Source organism: Rhineura floridana, chromosome 3, assembly GCF_030035675.1.
Source record: "Rhineura floridana isolate rRhiFlo1 chromosome 3, rRhiFlo1.hap2, whole genome shotgun sequence".
Classification (NCBI taxonomy): domain Eukaryota; kingdom Metazoa; phylum Chordata; class Lepidosauria; order Squamata; family Rhineuridae; genus Rhineura; species Rhineura floridana.
The window spans coordinates 173,282,821-173,305,013 of record NC_084482.1 but is presented as its reverse complement, the minus strand read 5'-3'; the positions used below and the strand labels follow the sequence as shown (position 1 = coordinate 173,305,013).

Below are 22,193 nucleotides of genomic sequence, written 5' to 3'. Positions count from 1 at the left end.
ATATCTATTTGACTTCAGTCAACATTAATTCCTGTAAATCTTTAAATTAGTACAATGTCTCTTTAACTTCGGTTGGACGCAGCAAGTTTAGCGTTTCCAGCTCACTCGGCGTCTTTGCTTCAGGAGTTTAAAGAGTCAGTCAATTGATATCATGCCAAGTAAAATATAGTAGATCAACATTTAGTTAGTTATCTATTTCGGAAAGTGCAAGGACTTTTAAAACTTGTAAACAGCAATTAGGTCATTGAGATCTTAGAAAGACTCCCTGGTGTCTCCAGGGAAGTAAAGAGTCTACTAAACAACAAGGTAGGAAGGCTTTGCTGTATAATTGGTGAGGTTTGTAGAAATGTTTAAACTAAAAATGTTTAGGATAAACTTACTCCGCACTCAATCTAGTTTTAACAGGTCCTTAGATAAATTCTACGGAGCTTCGTAGAACACCACCTCACTGCTCTGCGGCCATCTTCCCTCCTCTTCTAATAATAAAGCTTTTCATAACTTCCTCACAACAAAACACAGCCCCGCACAAAGAAAGGTAGCATGGAAATGCCCAGCCTACTCTTTTCCCTCACAAACTGCTTTTCTACATAGGGTTTTTTTTTTTAAGGAAAACACTTCAATATGCAGCCCTCCATCAGTAGCCTAAATGATATAGCCCAAGGAATGCTTTCTCACTTAATTATGCTAACTGGCCCTTAGTGATCTCAGCTAAAGAGATGTGTTAAGATTGCTTACTGTGATTGGCCGTAGCTTCTTAACACTGTGTAGCCAGGCAAATAAATGCAAGTAATTGTCTACCTGCAGTTTGAACAAATTTTCCACACATGAAATTTCTATTGATACAGGAAATGTATAATCCTATAATGCAATACTATGCACATTAAAGTAAGCCCCATTGCACTAAATGGGGCTTATCTTATAATAATGCATAGGATTGGTCTGTTAATTTCGTTTGTGTCTGACTATATGTAAAAAGGGAAACTATTTTTTTTACTGTTTTTCATAGAGCTTTGATTCTCACAGGCATACGCATAGAAAATTTCTTCATGTCAACTTTAATAAACTTCTTTTGAACTATATGGGAGATTCTTATGTCAAATTTATTTGTAAGTTTCCTAAAAATCTTATTAATGCATATTTTTGTACACAATTATTATTTTAATTGTTCTCAGTTTGGTATTGATAGATAACTCATGGGGGAAAATCAAAGAGCGCAGTGCAAAAATAATAATACAATTTAAAATAAATAAATATACCGCCATTATTCTGATACAGAATTTTTACATAGCAATATCAGTATATTTACATAACAAGAAGTCATGTATTTAATTCACTAGACTTTCAGATTTTAAAAAAATATAAAGCACACTTCAAATATAGTTTCAGACAAGCTGCTAGTTTATGCCAGATAAAACTCACAATTCTTTCTCTTCTCATACTCATAGTATAGTAACTTTAAACAGTCTTTTTAGAACTTAAATGTTCCAGTGTAGATTGTCATCTTTAAATAATGTAAAAAAAATTGTTGAAGTCTTTAAAGTAATGCTATGTCTAATCTAAAAATAATATAACAACAAATATGTATCAGCAATATAATCTAAGAAATTGACTTGTTTTTAGCTCTATATTGCAGGACAAAATACGTTTAATCAGTCTTCATAGATTCAGAAAAATCTTGACCACATTTATGCAAACTGACTTGGTATTTATGGGTATCCATATTTTAGATGACTGACCTGAACATCCTTAAGCAGGACAGATTTTGGGAGAGAGGAATTAACTATACTATTCCTTTAACATAACCCTGCACAACTTCTGATCCTGCAAGCCAAATGCAGCCCACCTGCCATGCACTGGGACCTGTCAGGTTCTTGATACTGTCTGTTTTTGTAGGCTACAAAAATAGATTTATTGAGTCTCTTGTAGTCTGCCGCACAAGACTAATGGGCTATGTTTGGACTGTCAGGTTGTACAGGCCTGCTTCAGCACTTAGTTTGTTCTGGTAAAAATATGAAGAACTCCTTATAATTGTCCAGCTGAAAACATATTGGTTGCATGAACAATAGTATCTTAATAATATTAATGCTTAATAAGGCAAGAAAATATGTTGGAAACTCCCTCTGACAAATGATTTCACAATAATAAGTAAGGGTCTTAATACATGAAATAAAGTAATGGCACAGAATTCTTCACCATGCTTTCACTAAAAAAAGACATCTTCTTTCTTGAACTCTGGTAAGCATTTGTATTTGCTAGAGAAAATCCGGACACAAGCCAAATTAGGTAGGCATGGACAGCTGTGATGCATTCTTTTCCCCCAAAATGGAATCTGGAAACAAAAAGTTAAAAGAAATGGCGACAAGACAACTCAACAATAGATATCACCACTGCTTGCTGTTAATACTCAACTTTCCACTTTCACATACTGAACTAGGTCAAAGAGATTCCAAACAACATGGTCTTTACTGTGTTACTGTATGGATATTTATTGTTAACTACATAATGTTGTAGTCCATGGGGCATTCATGTAATCATTGCCTTTGCATATGTATGGCTATTTTTATTATGTAGACTTGCCTTTAAGAGGTTAAGATTTGCAATTGAAAGCTTGTAATATTGTTTTTCTCAACTTTAAGCACCTGCAAGAAGTTCAGTTTATCAGAGATTAGGTCAAGGAATGGTAAATAAGTACCCAATCTACACCCAGCTGTGTCTTATCTAGGAGGCTGATGGGGAGGGAAAGTACCATTTGATGTACAGTGGCCTTGAAGCTGGTCTAGATAGCTCTAATGAGCTGCACGTGTCAAGGAACAGTAGTGCATGTGCCAAGGAGAGGGTGGCATAGACAGGTCAAGAGGACCTGTTTACACCAGAACAGGGTCCTCCCACTTAGATAGGATAATCCATCAAATGCCTTGACATCCTAGATCAAGAGACTGTGATACTTCAAAGATAGTAAGATAGTAGCATAGAACCTATTAATCCTAGAATGGCTTTGATGCTCAGGTCGATATAGCATAATTAATCATGTATTCTGTCAAGATGCGATCATCTGATGTAAGATAGTGGCTAATGATGTATTGCGTCACGATTGTGCCTTGCCAAGATTTTCCCTATAAAAGGCACCCATGTAGCCCAGTTCGGTGTTCAGACTGCAAGTGTCTATGCCAGGACCTTGCCACCCATTCCATGTTTCTTGAGTATGCCTGTGTGCTCGCTAAATTACTCAATAAATGTCTCCTTTGTGAGTAAACCTTGAATGTGACTCATTGATTCCTTGGTACCAAACTTAAAATTGAAGCAGCCCACGGCTGGGGCAATACAAATGTGAGCTACAACCTGGGAGACCAGGGTTTGAATCCCCACATAGCCATGAAGCTCACTGGGTGACCTTGGGCCAGTCACTGCCTCTCAGCCTCATGAAAACCCTATTCATAGGGTCGCCATAAGTCGGAATTGACTTGAAGGCAGTACATTTACATTTACATAATGTGAATCTGATTCTCTCTGTGTGTAATCATCATATCAAAAGGGCAATATATCTGGTATTGATTATTATGCAAGTATCATGTTTGGTAAACCTAAACCAAAGCCTCATGACTTTGGTGTTTGCTATCCCACATATACTACCTTGTTTCAAACTGGGCCTACCAATAGGATCATCCAACACATACCTATATCATATATGTGGGAGAGCAAATATTTCTAGTGCTTTCCTGGAAACAGCACTCAGATTTTTTCCCTGTTAATAGGAAGTGGGTTCAACAGGAACAGCATGGGATTTAGAACAGGGCATAAGGCTCATAAGGTTGCATAGGGCTTCAAAAATATTCTAACCTAATAGCTGCAGAAGTCGGATTCACCATCTCACTTTTTTTTTTGTTAAGCCCTTCAGAATTGTTTCTTCTTGGAGCATGTAAATCTCTGTTTATATTTGTGTGTGTTATGTGCCTTCAAGTCAATTACGGTATCCATACCATCATAATTTGGTTATTGTTAACTTTGTTTATTTCATTATGTCTTAAAAAATAGTTGGTCTATCATGGCCTTCAGCCCCTTTATAAATGTAAGGACTCCTTCCATTCACAGAAAAGTTGCACTGGCTCTAACCCACAACCTTCCAGACAGTGATGTATCTCTACTATAGCCATGCATTAGGTTAACTTGAATAAGGGCATCAATAATTTTAGCTTTCTCTATTATATAGTAAAATTATTTTATAATGCATTCCTTCACAAGACAATTAGATTTTAGCGTTTTAACGGATGTCCTGATAGATGACTTTATAAGGTTAATAAAATTCTAATTTAGTGCATATCCATTTTTATGCTAAAATTATTTTATATTGCTACATAACGTAATATAAGTACAACAAAATTGTTTACTTTGGTACATTGTATTTAGATTTTTTTAAAAGGCAATCTTTTAATATGAGCTATTTTAATAAGCATTTAATATGCATGCTATAGCAATGATAATACATATTATCATTTATGTTCACCGCCCAGAGAGCTATTGCTAGTCGGGCGGTATATAAATTTAATAAATAAAATAAATAAATAAATAAATAAATAAATAAATAAATAATAAATAAATTATGGCTGCCCTAGGAATCAGCGATTTCCAATAGTGTTTGTTATAAACCACCCTGTTCAGAACTTGTAAGTTCAGGCCTGTGGCTTCCTTTATGGAATCAATCCATCCCTTGTTTTGTCTCCCTCTTTTTCTACTTCCTTCTGTTTTTCGCAGCATTATTGCTTTTTCTAGTAAATCATGTCTTCTCATTATGTGTGCAAAGTATGATAACCTCAGTTTCATCATTTTAGCTTCTAGAGATGTTATTGTTGTTATGTGCCTTCAAGTCGATTACGACTTATGGCAACCCTATGAATCAGTGACCTCCAAGAGCATCTGTCATGAACCGCCCTGTTCAGATCTTGTAAGTTCAGGTCTGTGGCTTCCTTTATGGAATCAATCCATCTCTTGTTTGGCCTTCCTCTTTTTCTACTCCCTTCTGTTTTTCCCAGCATTATTGTCTTTTCTAGTGAATCCTGTTTTCTCATGATGTGTCCAAAGTATGATAACCCTAGTTTCATCATTTTAGCTTCTAGAGATAGTTCTGGTTTAATTTGTTCTAACAACCAATTATTTCTCTTTTTTGCAGTCCATGGTATCCGCAAAGCTCTTCTCCAACACCACGTTTCAAATGAGTTGATTTTTCTCTTATCCACTTTTTTCACTGCCCAACTTTCACATCCATACATAGAGATCAGAAATACCATGGTCTGAATGATCCTGACCTTAGTGTTCAGTGATACATCTTTACACTTGAGTATCTTTTCTAGTTCTCTCACAGCTGCCGTCCCCAGTCCTAGCCTTCTTCTCATTTCTTGACGATTGTCTCCATTTTGGTTAATGACTGTGCCAAGGTATTGATAATCCTTGACAAGTTCAATGCCCTCGTCAGCTTTAATAATCTGTTGTCATTACTTTAGTCTTCTTGACATTCAACTGTAGTCCTGCTTTTGTCCTTTCCTCTTTAACTTTCATCAGCATTCGTTTCACATCATTACTGGTTTCTGCTAGTAGTATGGTATCATCTGCTTATCTTAAATTACTGATATTTCTGCTTCCAATTTTCACACCTTCATCTTGGTCCAATCTCGCTTTCCATTTCATATATTCTGCATATAGATTAAACAAACAGGTGATTAAATACACCCCTGTCTCACACCCTTTCTGAGTGGGAACCAATCGGTTTCTTCATGTTCTGTCCTTACAATAGCCTCTTGTACAGAGTATAGATTGTGCATCAGAACAATCAGGTGCTGTGGCACCCCCATTTCTTTTAAAGTATTCCATAGTTTTTCGTGATCAACACAATCAAAGGCTTTGCTGTAATCTATAAAGCACAGGGTGATTTTCTTCTGAAATTCCTTGGTCTGTACCATTATCCAACGTTTGTTTGCAATATGATCTCTGGTACCTCTTCCCTTTCTCAATCCAGTTTGGACATCTGGCATTACTTGCTCCATATATGGTAAGAGCCTTTGTTGTAGAATCTTGAGCATTACTTTACTTGCATGAGAGATTAAGGCAATAGTTCGATAATTACGGCGTTCCTTAGGATCCCCTTTCTTAGGAATTGAGATATATATTGAAAGCTTCCAGTCTGTGGGCCATTGTTTTATTTTCCATATCTACTGACAGATTTTTGTCAAAATTTGGACAGATTCAGTCTCAGTAACTTATAGCAACTCTATTGGTATGCCATCTGTTCCTGGTGATTTATTTCTTCCAAGTATTTTGAGAGTAGCAACCAACTCATTCTAAAATTTCTGGTTCTTCATCATATAGTTCCTCTGTGAATGAATCTGTCATCCTTGCACCTTTTTTATATAGTTCTTCAGAGTATTGCTTCCATCTTCCTTTTATTTTATTTTGGTCAGTCTCTGTGTTCCCCTGTTGATTATTCAAGATCCCTACTCTTGGTTTAAATTTCCCTTTAATTGCTCTAATCTTTTGGAATAGGGCTCTTGTTCTACCTTTTTATTGTTGTTGTTATGTGCCTTCAAATCGACTACAATTCATGGCGACCCTATGAATCAGTGACCTCCAGTAACATCTGTCATGAACCACCCTGTTCAGATCTTGTAAGTTCAGGTCTGTGGCTTTCTTTATGGTTCTCTTTGTCCCTACGTACTAGTTGCTGTATTCTTGCATTTAGGGTTCTAAACATGTTTCTATCTCCTTTTGCTTTTGCTTTCCTTTAATCGTTTCAAGAGTATCTTCAGTCATCCATTGAGGTCTCTCTCTCTTTTTAACTAGAGGTATTGTCTTTTTGCATTCTTCCCTTCTGGGCCTCTAGCTGCTCCCGCATCCTTCTGTTCGCCATTTTTGGGATCCCCTGGAAAGCTTGTGAGACTTTGGGGGCAATTTGTGTGTGTTGGACCCTGGGTGAGAGCCAGGGTGAATGGTTGGAATCCAGGGTGAGAGCCAGGAGGTTTGAGAGATGTTGAGTGGAGAAGTGCAAGGCAGTTGTTTTAATATTAAATAATTTGTATTAAGTGTGCATTTGTATTGTGGTTTTATTGTATATTTTCATAATATTTGCTGTTGTTTGGTACACCGCTTAGAGATTTTTTATATATATTAAGTGATATAGACATGACTTAAATAAAGAAATAAATAAATAAAATCAGTCTCTGAGTTCAATCCATAGTTCTTCTGGTTCTCTATCAACTAAGTTTAAAGCCTCAAATCTGTTCCTTATGTGATCTTTATATTCTTCTGGGATGTTATTTAAATTGTATTTTGGCATTATGAATGGTTTGTTGCTCTTCTCCAGCTTTACTCTGATTTTTGATGTTACCAGTTCATGATCTGTACCGCAGTCTGCTCCTGGTCTTGTTTTTGCAGAAAGTATGGAACTTCTCCATCTTCTGTTACCAATTATATAATCATTTTGATTCCTGTATTGGCCATTTGGTGATGTCCATGTGTACACTCATCTTATTGGTTGCTCGAAAAATGTGTTTGCAAAAACTAATTATTGGCTTCACGGAATTCAATAAGTCTTTCTCCTGCTTCATTTCTATCTCCTAAGCCCCATTTCCCCATAATTTCTAGTTCTTCTCTGTTCCCTACTTTTGTATTCCTGTTCCCCTTGATTATCAGCACATCTTGTTTTGGTGTGGGATTAAATTTTTTTTTATATTTAGAATATCCTGTAAAGTTTATATTTAGAATATCCTAAATATAAATCGAATTAAGTAGATTCATTTTAGTCAGAAGTTAAGGGGTTTATCGTGTACATTTCAGTGCAATGTCATACTTTCAGACAACTGAGAAACTCCTCTAAGAATCAAATGTTGTTATGCTTAAGGTAGACAAATACATATAAAGACAGTTAACTCTTTAAAAAATATTTTTCAGTATGACTCAGAATTGGCTCCATAATGATGAGTGTGAAGGGAGGGGAAATAGACAGTTGGCATGTGACAATTCAAACCCAAAGAATGAGAAAGTGCCATTTGCACTGCAGCATACGTCTTCCCCATGCCTTATTACAATTTTTTCTCTAGTCTGCTGAGCTGAGCAGCAGTACAATTTTAGAGAAACAGATAAATGCCTGAATCTATGCCTAGTCAAGTCTGTGAACCCTCCTACCTACCTGTTCCTGTTTTGTTGTGCTGCAGACTTACAGACAGGCATGTTCCGTATCTGTGACAAGGGTAAGAGTAGCCAATGAGATGCCCTCCATATATTGTGGACTACAACTCTCAAAATCCCTAATCGCTGGCCATGCTAGCTGGGGCTGATGGGAATTGTAGTCCAACAACATCCGCAGGGCACTATGTTGGCTACCTCTGCTCTACATACTTATTGCTAAAAAGAATAGGTTTGGTAATATTACGCATTTCTCCAAACCATGTTACCACTGCAAACATTTCCTCTAATAACAAGACAGCTCTCAATACTGCTGTTTCATAGTGTTTATTTGTGTCAGTTTTTCATCTCAAAAACCAATGCATTTTGGTTTTATATGATTATTGCCAAAGTGTCATGTTGTGAATCTTTATAGGTGGACAAAAAATATTTTATTCAATTTAATGGAAAGAAAAAAATCTCTAGAGATGGTAGCAGGGCTAAACAAATAAATCAGTCTTCATCTAAAAGACTAAAATTTAAACTGTGTTCTGATTTAAGCAATATGCCTTTAGTGATCTCTGATTGGCTTATATCAGCTGGTGGTCCACTTTACAAGCTCTCCATGTGTAATTTAACAAATGGTGCTCAAGCCTAATCTAGTATGAAGACAAAATTGCCTTTCAATTTAGGCTTGTCCTTGCGGATCATGTTTAAATTCAGTGGTGTAGCAGTAAGGGAAAATAGAAACTGAAGATGTCTGGTTTGCACCTGACCTGCAGACAAATGGAGAATTTCAGCATTTGACACTTTGAATGGTAACCTTTATAGATAATATTTAAAAGAAAATGAAATCCTGGATATATTAGCCACTTTAACTTCAAGGCTGTTGAATTGCTAGGACTAATTTTAGAAAACAGTAAATGGCTTGAGAATTAGCGCTAGGAATAGCACAAAACAATGCCAAGATTTTCAAGAAAATGCAATCAGTGACATTCCTTTCTGCTTCTGCTTTAACAGCAGATCAAGAAGGAACTGGGCAGAATCATAACAGCCCCACTCCACATCTCATGGAATGGGACTGAATGTGTTTAGGTGAGGATAAGGATGGCTTATTTTTGCAGTTTTGCATTTGCAGTTAAACATTTTTGCAGTTAAACATTTATAGATGACCCTGTCTGTTGTCTGTACAGGCACAATCCTATGAGGAACAGTTATAGATTTGTATATGGGGTAGTAGTGAGCAACAAACAGTGACAAATTGCCATTTTAGTCTTGTCAAAGTGATCAGTATTAGGAAAAATCCTACTTAAAAGATGAAGAGGGCTCCACTATTAGATCAGAAGCTCAAAATGAGCTATATCATTAACAAAAGAAGGTGGAATCATTACAGTAAATATAAACACAAGGTGCAGTAGTGAACTGTGGATATGGTCAGCAACAGAGTGTTGCTATAAAGTGTAGCAATAGAAAGAGTACAACCGTAAGCCATGAATCTTAACAGTTTCAAAACATTTTGAACTATGTTCTCAGATTCTTATCAAGAAAGGTGGTGACCCTGCTTAATTTCCAAAAGAAGAGGTGTCGAGGCTCAGATCGGTGTGTGAGTCCTATGCTCTGGAAAGAAGATCCTATTCCACCATTCTAACTGTGGGCAGGAACAAGCTGTTGCTTAATGGTGAGAGAAGTGCACTTGCTCAAAGATTAATTTCTTACTTGTATATCCTTTCACATCTGTTTCTTTAAAGAAGAAGCATGAGCCTAACAAGAAGCTGCCTTATACTGAGCCAGGCTATCAGTCCATCTAGCTCAGTACTGTCTTTACTGACTGCCAGTGGCTCTCCAGAATCTCAGGCACGGAGTCTCTCCAAGCAATACCTGGAGATGCCGGAGATTGAACCTGGAATCTGCTACCTGAAAAGTAGATATTCTGTCATTGAGTTATGGCCCCCGAAAGTATGTAGTACTAAGTGGGAATGGTTAAAGGAAGACGAGTAGGGCAACATATTATTTCTACTTACATTACTGACAATAGGATTATAGAATCATAGAATAGTAGAGTTGGAAGGGGCCTACAAGGCCATCGAGTCCAACCCCCTGCTCAACGCAGGAATCCAAATCAAACCATTCCCGACAGATGGCTGTCCAGCTGCCTCTTGAATGCCTCCAGTGTCGGAGAGCCCACTACCTCTCTAGGTAATTGGTTCCATTGTCATATGGCTCCAACAGGAAGGTTTTCCTGATGTCCAGTCGAAATCTGGCTTCCTGCAACTTGAGCCAATTATTCCGTGTCCTGCACTCTGGGATGATCGAGAAGAGATTCCGGCCCTCTATGTGACAACCTTTCATGTACTTGAAGAGTGCTATCATATCTCCCCTCAGTCTTCTCTTCTCCAGGCTAAACATGCCCAGTTCTTTCAGTCTCTCCTCATAGGGCTTGGTTTCCAGTCCCCTGATCATCTTTGTTGCCTTCCTCTGAACCCGTTCCAGTTTGTCTGCATCCTTCTTGAAGTGCGGAGACCAGAACTGGATGCAGTATTCAAGATGAGGCCTAACCAGTGCTGAATAGAGGGGAACAAGTACTTCATGCGATTTGGAAAGTATACTTCTGTTAATGCAGCCTAACATAGCATTTGCCTTTTTTTGCAGCCACGTCACACTGTTGGCTCATATTCAGCTTGTGATCAACGACAATTCCAAGATCCTTCTCACATGTCATACTGCTGAGCCCAGTATCCCCCATCTTATAACTGTGCATTTGGTTTCTTTTTCCTAAGTGTAGGACTTTGCATTTATCCCTGTTGAATTGCATTCTGTTGTTTTCAGTCCAATGCTCCAGCCTATCAAGGTCCCTTTGAATTTTGTTTCTGTCTTCCACGGTATTAGCTATGCCCCCCAATTTTGTATCATCTGCAAATTTGATAAGCATGCTTTGTAACTCCTCATCCAATTCGTTAATAAAAATGTTAAAGAGCACTGGGCCCAGGACCGAGCCCTGTGGTACCCCACTCGTTAGTTCTGCCCAGTTTGAGAAGGAACCATTGATAAGCACCCTTTGAGTACGATTCTGGAGCCAACTGTGGATCCACCTGATAGTTGTTCCATCCAGCCCACATTTAGCTATCTTGCTAATCAGAATATCATGGGGCACTTTGTCAAAAGCTTTGCTGAAGTCGAGATATATTATGTCCACAGCATTCCCACAGTCTACAATTACGCGATCAAAAAATGAGATGAGATTACTTTGGCAGGATTTGTTTTTCATAAATCCATGTTGGCTCCTAGTAATCACTGCATTGCTTTCATGGTGCTTACAGATTGACTGCTTTATAATCTGCTCCAGAGTTTTTCCAGGGATTGATGTTAGGCTGACTAGTCTGTAGCTCCCTGGTTCCTCCTTCTTGCCCTTTTTGAAGATAGGGACAACATTAGCTCTCCTCCAGTCATCCGGCACTTCACCAGTCCTCCATGATTTCGCAAAGATAATAGAGAGAGGTTTTGAGAGTTCTTCAGCCAGTTCCTTCAATACTCTAGGATGCAGTTTATAGGGCCCTGCCAATTTGAACTCATTCAAAGTGATTAGGTATTCCTTGACCATTTGTCTATCCATCTCAAGGTCCAATCCTGACCCTTCTACTTCACGTTTCCCTTTTTTGGGAGAAGGCTGAGCCAAAGTAGGAATTGAGCACTACTGCCTTTTGTTTGTCATCTGTTATCGTTTTGCTATCCTGATTGAGTAGCTGTGCCACCATTTCTTTTCTCTGTCTTTTACTATGGACATACCTGAAGAAAGCTTTTTTGTTGCTTTTAGCATCCCTCGTTAGCCTCAGCTCATTCTCAGCTTTAGCCTTCCTGACACCATCCAGGCAATTCTGTGATACCTGCCTGTACTATTCCTTTGTGGCCTGGCCTTCTTTCCACTTCCTGTATGTGTCCTTTTTGTTTTCAGGTCATCTCTAAGCTTTTTGTGAAGCCACATTGGCTTCTTCTGCTGTTTCCCCCCTTTTTTCCTTGTAGAATTGCTTGCCATTGCGCTTTTAGAATTTCCTTTTTTAGAAACTCCCACCATCTTCGACTCCTTTTCTCATTAGGGTGGCTTGCCATGGAACCATACTTACAATTGTTCTGAGTTTATTAAAATCAGCTTTCCTGAAGTCCAGGGTGTGCGTATGGCTACTTCTGTTAAAATTCTGTTAAATTCTGTTAAAATTCTGTTAAAATCAAGAATTCAAGTATTGTGTGGTCATTTTCCCCCAGAGTTCCCGTAACTGCCACTTCATCCACCAAATCGTCTCTATTGGTTAGAATCAAGTCCAGGACAGCTGATCCTCTGGTTGCTTCCTCCACTTTCTGTAGGAGGAAGTTATCTGCAACACAAGTCAGAAATTTCTTGGAGGGGCCGTGTTTGGCAGCATTTGTCTCCCAACAGATATCGGGATAATTGAAATCCCCCATTACTACTACATCATGCTTCCTCGAAACATTGGGAATTTGCTTTTCAAAAGTTACATTCTCATCTTTTCCTTGATTGGGTGGCCGGTAGTAGACTCCAAGCACCACATTCCTTTTGTTGCTTGCCCCATTAATTTTAATCCAGATACTCTTGGTGGAGCTACCAAGCTCATCTCCCTGTATTTCTGTGCAGGGATATATATTTTTAACATGTAGCGCAACTCCACCTCCCTTTTTATTCCTTCTGTTCTTCTTGAACAAGTTGTATCCTTCAATTGCTATATTCCAGTCATGGGAGTCATCCCACCAAGTTTCAGTTATACCTATCAAGTCATAATTGCCCTCCTGTATTAAGAGTTCAAGTTCGTCCTGCTTGTTTCCCATGCTCTGCGCATTAGTATACAGACATCAAAGACCATGTGATTTATGGCTACATTTTTCTGAGGGCTGTTACTGGGCCCTATTACTGTGCATAAGCCTTCATCAGTCGTTACCACCAAGTTTACGTCTCCTCTTTAGGATTCAGTTTAGAGCCCTTCTGATGAACTTCTCCATGCTGTGGCCAAACACATTCTTCCCAATCCTTGTGAGATACAACCCATCACTTGCCAGAGTCCATCTTCCAGGAACCATAGCCCATGGTCCCAGAATTCAAATCTCTCGCGTCTGCACCACCTTGGTAGCCATTCATTCACACGGAGTATTTTTCTTTCCTTTTCTACTCCTCTTCTAAGTACTGGAAGGATGGATGAAAAAACTATCTGGGCCCCAAAGTCCTTGAGTTTCCTTCCCAGAGCTTCAAAGTCTGATGTGATTTCTTCATAGCTCCATTTGGCAGTTTTATTTGTTCCCACATGGATGAAGAGAAAGGGATACCTGTCGGTGGGCTTGATGAGTGATGGCAACCTTTCTGTCACCTCTCTAATCTGTCCTCCTGGTAGACAGCATACCTGGCGAGTCCACGGATCTTCTCTGCATACTTGGGTTTGGATCCCATGCAGTAGAGAGTCTCCCACTACTAGTACTCTTCTCTTGTTGTTGTGGGGCGTGGTTTCATTGTCCCTGCTTGATTGAGCTTCAGCCTCTTCCTTGTTGCATGGGGTCTCCTATAATTCTTCCTCCACAGGCTGTCCTCCAGTCTCCTCCTTGAGTGGTTGAAAGCTGTTCCATAGCTCCACTGGTGAAGGGTGTCTTCTAGCTCTTCTGCTCCTAACTGTCACCCTTTCCCATGGAGTTTCCTCCACTTCGTTATTCCTCTCCAAAGCAGTCTCCTCTTCTGCTATCACATGCTGTTGCTCCTCCACCTCCACATCTCTTTACTGCTGTTGTTTCAGCGTTCTGCCTAAGAACTCTTCATCTTCTCTTATAGTCCTCAGTGTGGCCACCCGCCATTCCAGTCCTCTCACCTTTTCTTCCAACAGTGCCATGAGCTTGCACTTGTTGCAAGTGTACACCATGTTGTTCTCAGGCAAGAAAACAAACATGGCACACACCTTGCAGGTCACAACCACTGGAGAATCCTTTCCATTCATACTCTCTTCTACCTTTTGTTTCTTTCTAACTACTTGTTTTGGAGTGGCCTGTGCTTTGTCCTGTCCTACTTCAGGGTAAACGTGAGAGTCCCACTAGTGTGCAGTGCACTGTACAAGGAGAATTAGTAATTTGTGGTTTTGGTTTTTTTAGGGGCCTCCCCCTTGACCTCCCCTGTTGGACTCCTTTGTCAAACTCCTGTTTGCTCGCTCTGTTTGCTTGCTCTCTGAAAGCTGGCTTGCTTATATGTCCTCACCTGTAAATCAACTGAGACAGCTCCCTCTGCTCTGCTCTGCTAGGAGTCAGGAAGCAGAATCAGGATAATGAATAGTTAGATTGTTGTTATGTGCCTTCAAGTTGATCACGACCTATGGCGACCCTATGAATCAGCGACCTCCAATAGCATCTGCCATGAACCACCCTGTTCAGATCTTGTAATTTCAGGTCTGTGGCTTCCTTTATGGAATCAATCCATCTCTTGTTTGGCCTTCCTCTTTTTCTACTCCCTGCTGTTTTCCCCAGCATTATTGTCTTTTCTAGTGAATCACATCTTCTCATTGTGTGTCCAAAGTATGATAACCTCAGTTTCATCATTTCAGCTTCTAGTGATAGTTCTAGTTTAATTTGTTCTAACACCCAGTTATTTGTTTTTCTCACAGTCCATGGTATGCACAAAGCTCTCCTCCAACACCACATTTCAAATGAGCTGATTTTTCTCTTATCCACTTTTTCATTGTCCAACTTTCATATCCATACATAGAGATCATGAATACCATGGTCTGAATGATCCTGACTTTAGTGTTCAGTGATACATCTCTGCATTTGAGGGCCTTTTCTAGTTCTCTCATAGCTGCCTTCCCTAGTCCTAGCCTTCTACTGATTTCTTGACTTCTGTCTCCATTTTGGTTAATGACTGTGCCAAGGTAATCCTTGACAAGTTCAATGTCCTGTCAACTTTAAAGTTACATAAATGTTCTGTTGGCATTCCTTTAGTCTTCTTGATGTTCAGCTGTAGTTCTGCTCTTGTGCTTTCCTCTTTAACTTTCATCTGCATTCGTTTCAAATCATTACTGGTTTCTGCTGGTAGTATGGTATCATCTGCATATCTTAAATTATTGATATTTTTCCCTCCAATTTTCATACCTCCTTCATCTTGGTCCAATCCCGATTTTTGTATGATATGTTCTGCATATAGAAGCTGGCAGATGTTGGCAGGTGGAAGCCAGTGGAGTTCACATTCAGAAGCCCATAGATGTTGCAAGGCTGACTACAGCTAAAGGTTGCAGATGTAAGCCAGTGGATGTTGTCCTCTGGAAACCAGCTGATAGAAGCTCAGTGGATATTTGTGGATTTGTGCCACAGCATGTTCATTTGCTGGTATTACTTGGCTTTTTTCCTTGAGGCTTTAAAATGGGATTAAACAAATTCTTGTAGAATATTGATATGAATAGCTGCTAGTCATTAAACAAAATGGACAGTAAACAATAAATAAAGTGAACTTTTCCAAGCTTGGAGTCTTAGTCCTGATTCAAACATTATTTGGGTGGTGTGCTTGCTAGCATGAAGACAAATTGTGTCAAGGAAGCTCTTAGAGGCAAAAAGTTCCTTCAGAAAATGGAAGTCTTGTCCAAATGAAGAAAATAAAAAGGAACACAAACTCTGGCAAAAGAAATGCAAGAAGACAATAAGGGATGCTAAAAAAGAATTTGAGGAGCACATTGCTAAGAACATAAAAACCAACAACAAAAAATTCTATAAATACATTCAAAGCAGGAGACCATCTAGGGAGGCGATTGGACCCTTGGATGATAAGGGAGTCAAAGGTGTACTAAAGAACGATAAGGAGATTGCAGAGAAGCTAAATGAATTTTTTGCATCTGTCTTCACAGTGGAAGATATAGGGCAGATCCCTGAACCTGAACTAACATTTGCAGGAAGAGATTCTGAGGAACTGAGACAAATAGTGGTAACGAGAGAGGAAGTTCTAGGCATAATGGACAATATAAAAACTGACAAATCAGCGGGCCCGGATGGCATCCACCCGAGAGTTCTCAAAGAACTCAGATGTGAAATTGCTGATCTGCTAACTAAAATATGTAACTTGTCCCTCGGGTCCTCCTCCGTGCCTGAGGACTGGAAAGTGGCAAATGTAACGCCAATCTTCAAAAAGGGATCCAGAGGGGATCCCGGAAATTACAGGCCAGTTAGCTTAACCTCTGTCCCTGGAAAACTGGTAGAAAGTATTATTAAAGCTAGATTAACTAAGCACATAGAAGAACAAGCCTTGCTGAAGCAGAGCCAGCATGGCTTCTGCAAGGGAAAGTCCTGTCTCAGTAACCTATTAGAATTCTTTGAGAGTGTCAACAAGCATATAGATAGAGGTGATCCAGTGGACATAGTGTACTTAGACTTTCAAAAAGTGTTTGACAAGGTACCTCACCAAAGACTTCTGAGGAAGCTTAGCAGTCATGGAATGAGAGGAGAGGTCCTCTTGTGGATAAGGAATTGGTTAAGAAGCAGAAAGCAGAGAGTAGGAATAAATGGACAGTTCTCCCAATGGAGGGCTGTAGAAAGTGGAGTCCCTCAAGGATCGGTATTGGGACCTGTACTTTTCAACTTGTTCATTAATGACCTAGAATTAGGAGTGAGCAGTGAAGTGGCCAAGTTTGCTGACGACACTAAATTGTTCAGGGTTGTTAAAACAAAAAGGGATTATAAAGAGCTCCAAAAAGACCTCTCCAAACTGAGTGAATGGGCGGAAAAATGGCAAATGCAATTCAATATAAACAAGTGTAAAATTATGCATATTGGAGCAAAAAGTCTGAATTTCACATATACGCTCATGGGGTCTGAACTGGCGGTGACCGACCAGGAGAGAGACCTCGGGGTTGTAGTGGACAGCACGATGAAAATGTCAACCCAGTGTGCGGCAGCTGTGAAAAAGGCAAATTCCATGCTAGCGATAATTAGGAAAGGTATTGAAAATAAAACAGCCGATATCATAATGCCGTTGTATAAATCTATGGTGCGGCCGCATTTGGAATACTGTGTACAGTTCTGGTCGCCTCATCTCAAAAAGTATATTATAGAGTTGGAAAAGGTTCAGAAGAGGGCAACCAGAATGATCAAGGGGATGGAGCGACTCCTTTACGAGGAAAGGTTGCAGCATTTGGGGCTTTTTAGTTTAGTGCTCTGCCACCCTAGTCAGAGGCAGCATGCTTCTGAAAACCAGTTGCCGGAAGCCTCAGGAGGGGAGAGTGTTCTTGCACTCGGGTCCTGCTTGCGGGCTTCCCCCAGTCACCTGGTTGGCCACTGTGAGAACAGGATGCTGGACTAGATGGGCCACTGGCCTGATCCAGCAGGTTCTTCTTATGTTCTATGTTCTTAACTGGCCCTGGTTGTAGTTAACATTAGGCAACTGCCAGGACCAAAATCCAGAGCTTGGAAGATTACTTTTAAAAAGTAATAAATTACAGTTACAATTACTTGGCCAAAAAAAAGTAGTAATTACCGTTACAATTGCTCTGAAAGTAACTGATTACTTTACTTTTTCTCAAAAGTAATCACTACAATTACATTTCAGTTACTTTTTTAAAAAAACTCCTACAAGGTGCTGGCCTTGGCTGCTGCACATCTAAGAAGCCTAAAACAATATTAAAAATAAACACACACACACAGGGGGTAGTAGAATAAAAAAAATTATCCATAAGGTTAACATAATGGCATAACCAGAGCTTGGAAATGTTACTTTTTTGAACTACAACTCCCATCAGCCCCAGCCAGCATGGCCACTGGATTGGGCTGATGGGAGTTGTAGTTCAAAAAATAACTTTCCCAAGCTCTGGGCATAACAGAATCTCACATCCCCCCAAGCAATGAAGATACACCAACTCTTGAAATCAAATTTTACACTTGAAATGCTTTTATAATATGTTTCTGTTATGTCTCAAAAGAACAAGATGCTCAAAGAGCATGTCAGACAAGGAATGTCTTTTTACAGTCGTTACGTTGCCACCAGTACTGAACAGGCGTTCTACTGCAGCGCTTGAAGGCATGCCTGTGTTGTGCTGCAAAAAACACCGCAGCACACGTGGAAAGCCATGGAGTGATGACACCTCCCTGCTGGGAGACCTCAGGTACCTCACCAGTTCCTCCTCAGCAGTGTCCACTGCTGACTTCTTGCCCTGGGGCAGAAAGTTAAAGAAGTCATCTTCTAAGTCATCTCCTTCCTGGTCTTTATCTGAAGACTGATCACTGTCCTCATTAAGTACACCCATCTTTATTTCAGCTTTCAACAAGGCTTCCATTGTGTATCTAAGAAAGAGAGAGGATATATTAACACATATATGTTAGGAAACCATCATCTGCTCTTCATTTCCTGATGCTTGTCATGTCCCCTGGTTCAGGGTCAAGCCTGAGCCTGTGGATGATGACATGGAAGGTAGGAAGGTGACCAAGTCACCACACTCATGGGGCAGCACAGCAGACCCTTAAGGATTACCTGCAGCAACCCAAGGTTGTGATGAGGAGCCCCAGGAAGAAAAGGACCAGCCCCTGCCTACCACCTTAAGCCCTCTGATGCCTCCCTTGAGACAACATTTCCCTTGGAGTAATCCACCCAAAGGGCTTCCCTAATGTTCTTACTTGTTGGTATGGGTGGTGGCCTGACACGATTCCAGCCAATCTAGTTTGAAGCGAGGGTGTAGGCAGGCTGCCAGAAGAAGCCTCTTGTCCTCCCAGATAGCTGCAAACCGCTTTCTTAGGGCTTCGCGCACACCTCTCAGCAGCTGAAAACAGTATGTGTACCTCTCAGGTTTGTTTTCCAGTCCTTCTAACTTGCGGTCCAGATTGCAGAGCGTTGGTAGCAAATACCACATGAACATGCCGTTCTCCCGTTGCAGGATATCTAGGGACTGGGCTAGTGGCTCCATAATCTCTGTGTATTCCTGTACCACTTCAATCTCAGCAGCTGTGATCCTGGACAAGGAGCAGCGGTCCATTATGGCATGCATTTTTAGTGGCACAGTTGACAGGAGCTCATGTAGCTGCTTCAACGCATCAAAGGTGGAATTCCACCTGGTCTTATTCGGTACCTTCAGATACACACCACATTGCGCACGGATATACTCAGCAATCTGGGCTGACTGGTTCTGCTTGGACCACAACTTGCTGCACTTTCCCATCAAGGAACGAAACTGTTTCTTGAAAGGACCAAGAAGACTACTTTTGGAGGAGTCAGAAAGCATGGCCTCTACGTCTTGTGTTGCCACAAGGTTGAGGGTGTGGCTAGCACATCTCTGGTGTGGTGGTAAAACAAAATCCTCTCCTGAGTGCAGCTTCTTCCTCTGCCTCAGGTCCTGTGTCCAGGATCTCACAGATAGGCACAAACTCCACCTCAGCCTCCTCCTCCTCCTGGTTATCACCATCATCGTCACTGGTGCCTGCAGCTTCCACTGGTTCTTTGGCCATGAAAACTCTGAATGCTTTCACAAAGTTGGAGCCATTGTCTGTAGTAGTGCACATAACTTTGTTGTGGATCCTGTACTGCACATGTACATCATGCAGTGCTTTTGAAAGGACATATGTATGGCGTATGTATGGCGCCCCTTCAGACGCTTACAAGCCAAGGCCCCGACCTCACGTTTCAGGATAGTTGGGTTGATCCAGTGGGCTGTTACCCCAACGTAACTCTTCTTGCCATTGGTCCAACAATCTGCAGTGGTTGCTATATATGCCACAGCACCCATTCGGTTTGCAAGAGTTTCTCTCATGTGGCATGCTCTCTTCTCAATTCTGTCTCTCAGAGTCTTGGCACATATGATGGTGAGATCTTTGGGCAGTCCAATGCGAACCAGACTAATGAATGATGGTTTGTCCACAGTCTGAAGTGGTAATGTCTCCTCTACAATGAAATCAATGATTCTCCTGTCGAGATTGCTCTGGGTGACAGGCTCCGTGCCAGATCCCCACCTCTCAAGGGTTGTCTGCTGCTGCTTCAGCATTTTGGGAGGAGGGGTGTCATGCATTGGTTCAGGAAGGCCACGTCTCCTTGCCTTTATTGCTTCTTCAATTGCTCTCAGCTTCTCAGGGTGTGCCCTCTGAGGAAGAAGAACAAAGCATGAATCCAAGAAAAAATGGAAGAGGAACTTCACAATTTAAACATAAATAGGCAATGGACACTCTTTGAGGACCAGCATGACAAAGACTTACCTCAAAATGTTTCTTCACATTGGATGAGGAGGAAACAGCTGATCTCAGATTTTTGATCCTTGGAAGGCAGTAATTGCATCGTACAACAACATTTTTCCCACTCTGGCTCACAAATGTACAAGCTTTCTCAAAGCCAAACCATGGTACTTGCTGTTCTGCAGATGCGGCTGTGGGCAACTGGCACTGCTTCATGCCCTCCTCCTCCTCATGCACAGGGCCTCCTTTCTGAACCTCACTTTCTAGTTTTGCCTCCTCAGGATCAAATGAGAGGGCTGGTAGTTCAGACTTTTGCAGACAATTGTACTAAAGTCATTTCTGAAATGAATGAAATGGACTGCCTTCAAGTTGATCCTGACTTATGGCGACCCTATGAATAGGGATTTCATGGTAAGCGGTATTCAGAGGGGGTTTACCATTGCCTCCCTCTGAAGCTAGTCCTCCCCAGCTGGCTTGGGCCTGCTCAGCTTGCCATAGCTGCACAAGCCAGCCCCTTCTTTGCTTGCAACTGCTAGCTGGGGGGCAACTGGGCTCCTTAGGACTATGCAACTTGCCCATGGCTGCACAGATGGCAGGGCACATAACCCCTGAGCCACTCACTGTGGGGGTGATCTTTAGCTGGCCCTTTACACCCAGGAGACATGAGCGGGAATTTGAACTCACAGACTCTGGACTCCCAGCCAGGCTCTCCTTCTCACTGTGCTCTACTGGCATTCAAAATACCATTATAGGATGGCTAGGGGCTGAAATTCAACCTATTAAAGACGCAGCTATGCGTTTTATGACAAAACCCAAGCTGAAAATGCCAAAGTAAAACAAACCAAATTAAAATTCATGGCCCTGCAAATTCAGGACTTGCCAAAGCCCAGGCAAGGCCCTCAGGACAGACCTCCTAAAAGTCCTCCTATGCCTTCCAGACAACAGAGATAGTGGCTGAATGTTCCTAAAGACTCCTATGCCTGTTGTTGTCAAAGAGGCTATTGGAAGGATTCTTGCCCAAACCCAGAGCACATTGAATGCCATGGCTCCTCCATTCCCACACCAGGCCCTCCCAAATTCTGTTTCTAGACCATAGGATTACCATGAGATCCAAGCTAAAGCCATCTCTGCTTTTTCCTTGCCTATTGACCAATCTGGCCCCTATGTTGAAATGAGTGTAAATGGTTCTGTTTGGCCTTTTCTTGTTGATACTGGAGCTACTTTATCTACCCTACTTCTGACTCTATGTCTCTCCTTGAACCTTCTACTTCTGTTGGCAGTGGTATGGGAGTGTGGAGGGGTTTCTTTCCTCATGCAGTTTCTCAGCCAGCCACTGTTCAGTTGGGACCCCTGACTGCTGACCACGCTTTCCTCCTCAGCCCATGTGCACCATTGAATCTGATGGGGCAAGTCCTCCTGTGCAAATTAAACACCACTATCTGTTGTTCCCCTGATAGTTTATCTGGACATCCCCGGTGATTGGACCACTGCCCTGTTGGCTGCTATTGGTGCCAGATCTTGAGACAGACTCTTCCTCATTGCAACAGGAACTGCTGGATCAGGTACTTATCAGTATTCCATATAGAAGCTGTTTTCATTCATTTTACAGAGAGTGAAGCAACTCATGACTGCAGAGGAAGTGCATGCGACATACTTGCAGGGTAGTGAGATGGACATAGACAGTGCCTCTGAGAGCAATGACAGAGGTAGCGATGAGGACATCATGCCACGCATGGAAAGCTGCTCAGAAAGTGAAAACTATGTTCCATAATCAGAACATTCTTCCAGTACATCCAGTGATGAGGAGCAGCCTTTCAAAATGCAGCAGGCAATGCAAATTCCTCCTGAGAGAGAAGGAAGAGGGAGGTTTCAAGTGT

General features: G+C 41.0%; 1 long non-coding RNA gene across 4 annotated transcripts in view; it reads left to right on the top strand.

The window, feature by feature from the left end:
* Nucleotides 1-231: 231 nt before the first annotated feature.
* LOC133380737 (uncharacterized) overlaps nucleotides 232-22,193 on the top strand; it is a 72,112-nt gene continuing 50,150 nt past the window's right edge. For 3 of the 4 annotated variants that reach the window (XR_009761522.1, XR_009761523.1, XR_009761520.1), the window contains exons 1-3: nucleotides 232-306; nucleotides 9,682-9,826; nucleotides 21,774-21,878. This is a non-coding gene — a long non-coding RNA (uncharacterized LOC133380737). Of the gene's footprint in view, nucleotides 307-9,681; nucleotides 9,827-18,083; nucleotides 18,267-21,773; nucleotides 21,879-22,193 lie in introns of all 4 variants that reach the window. The other variant, XR_009761521.1, reaches the window with a different exon arrangement.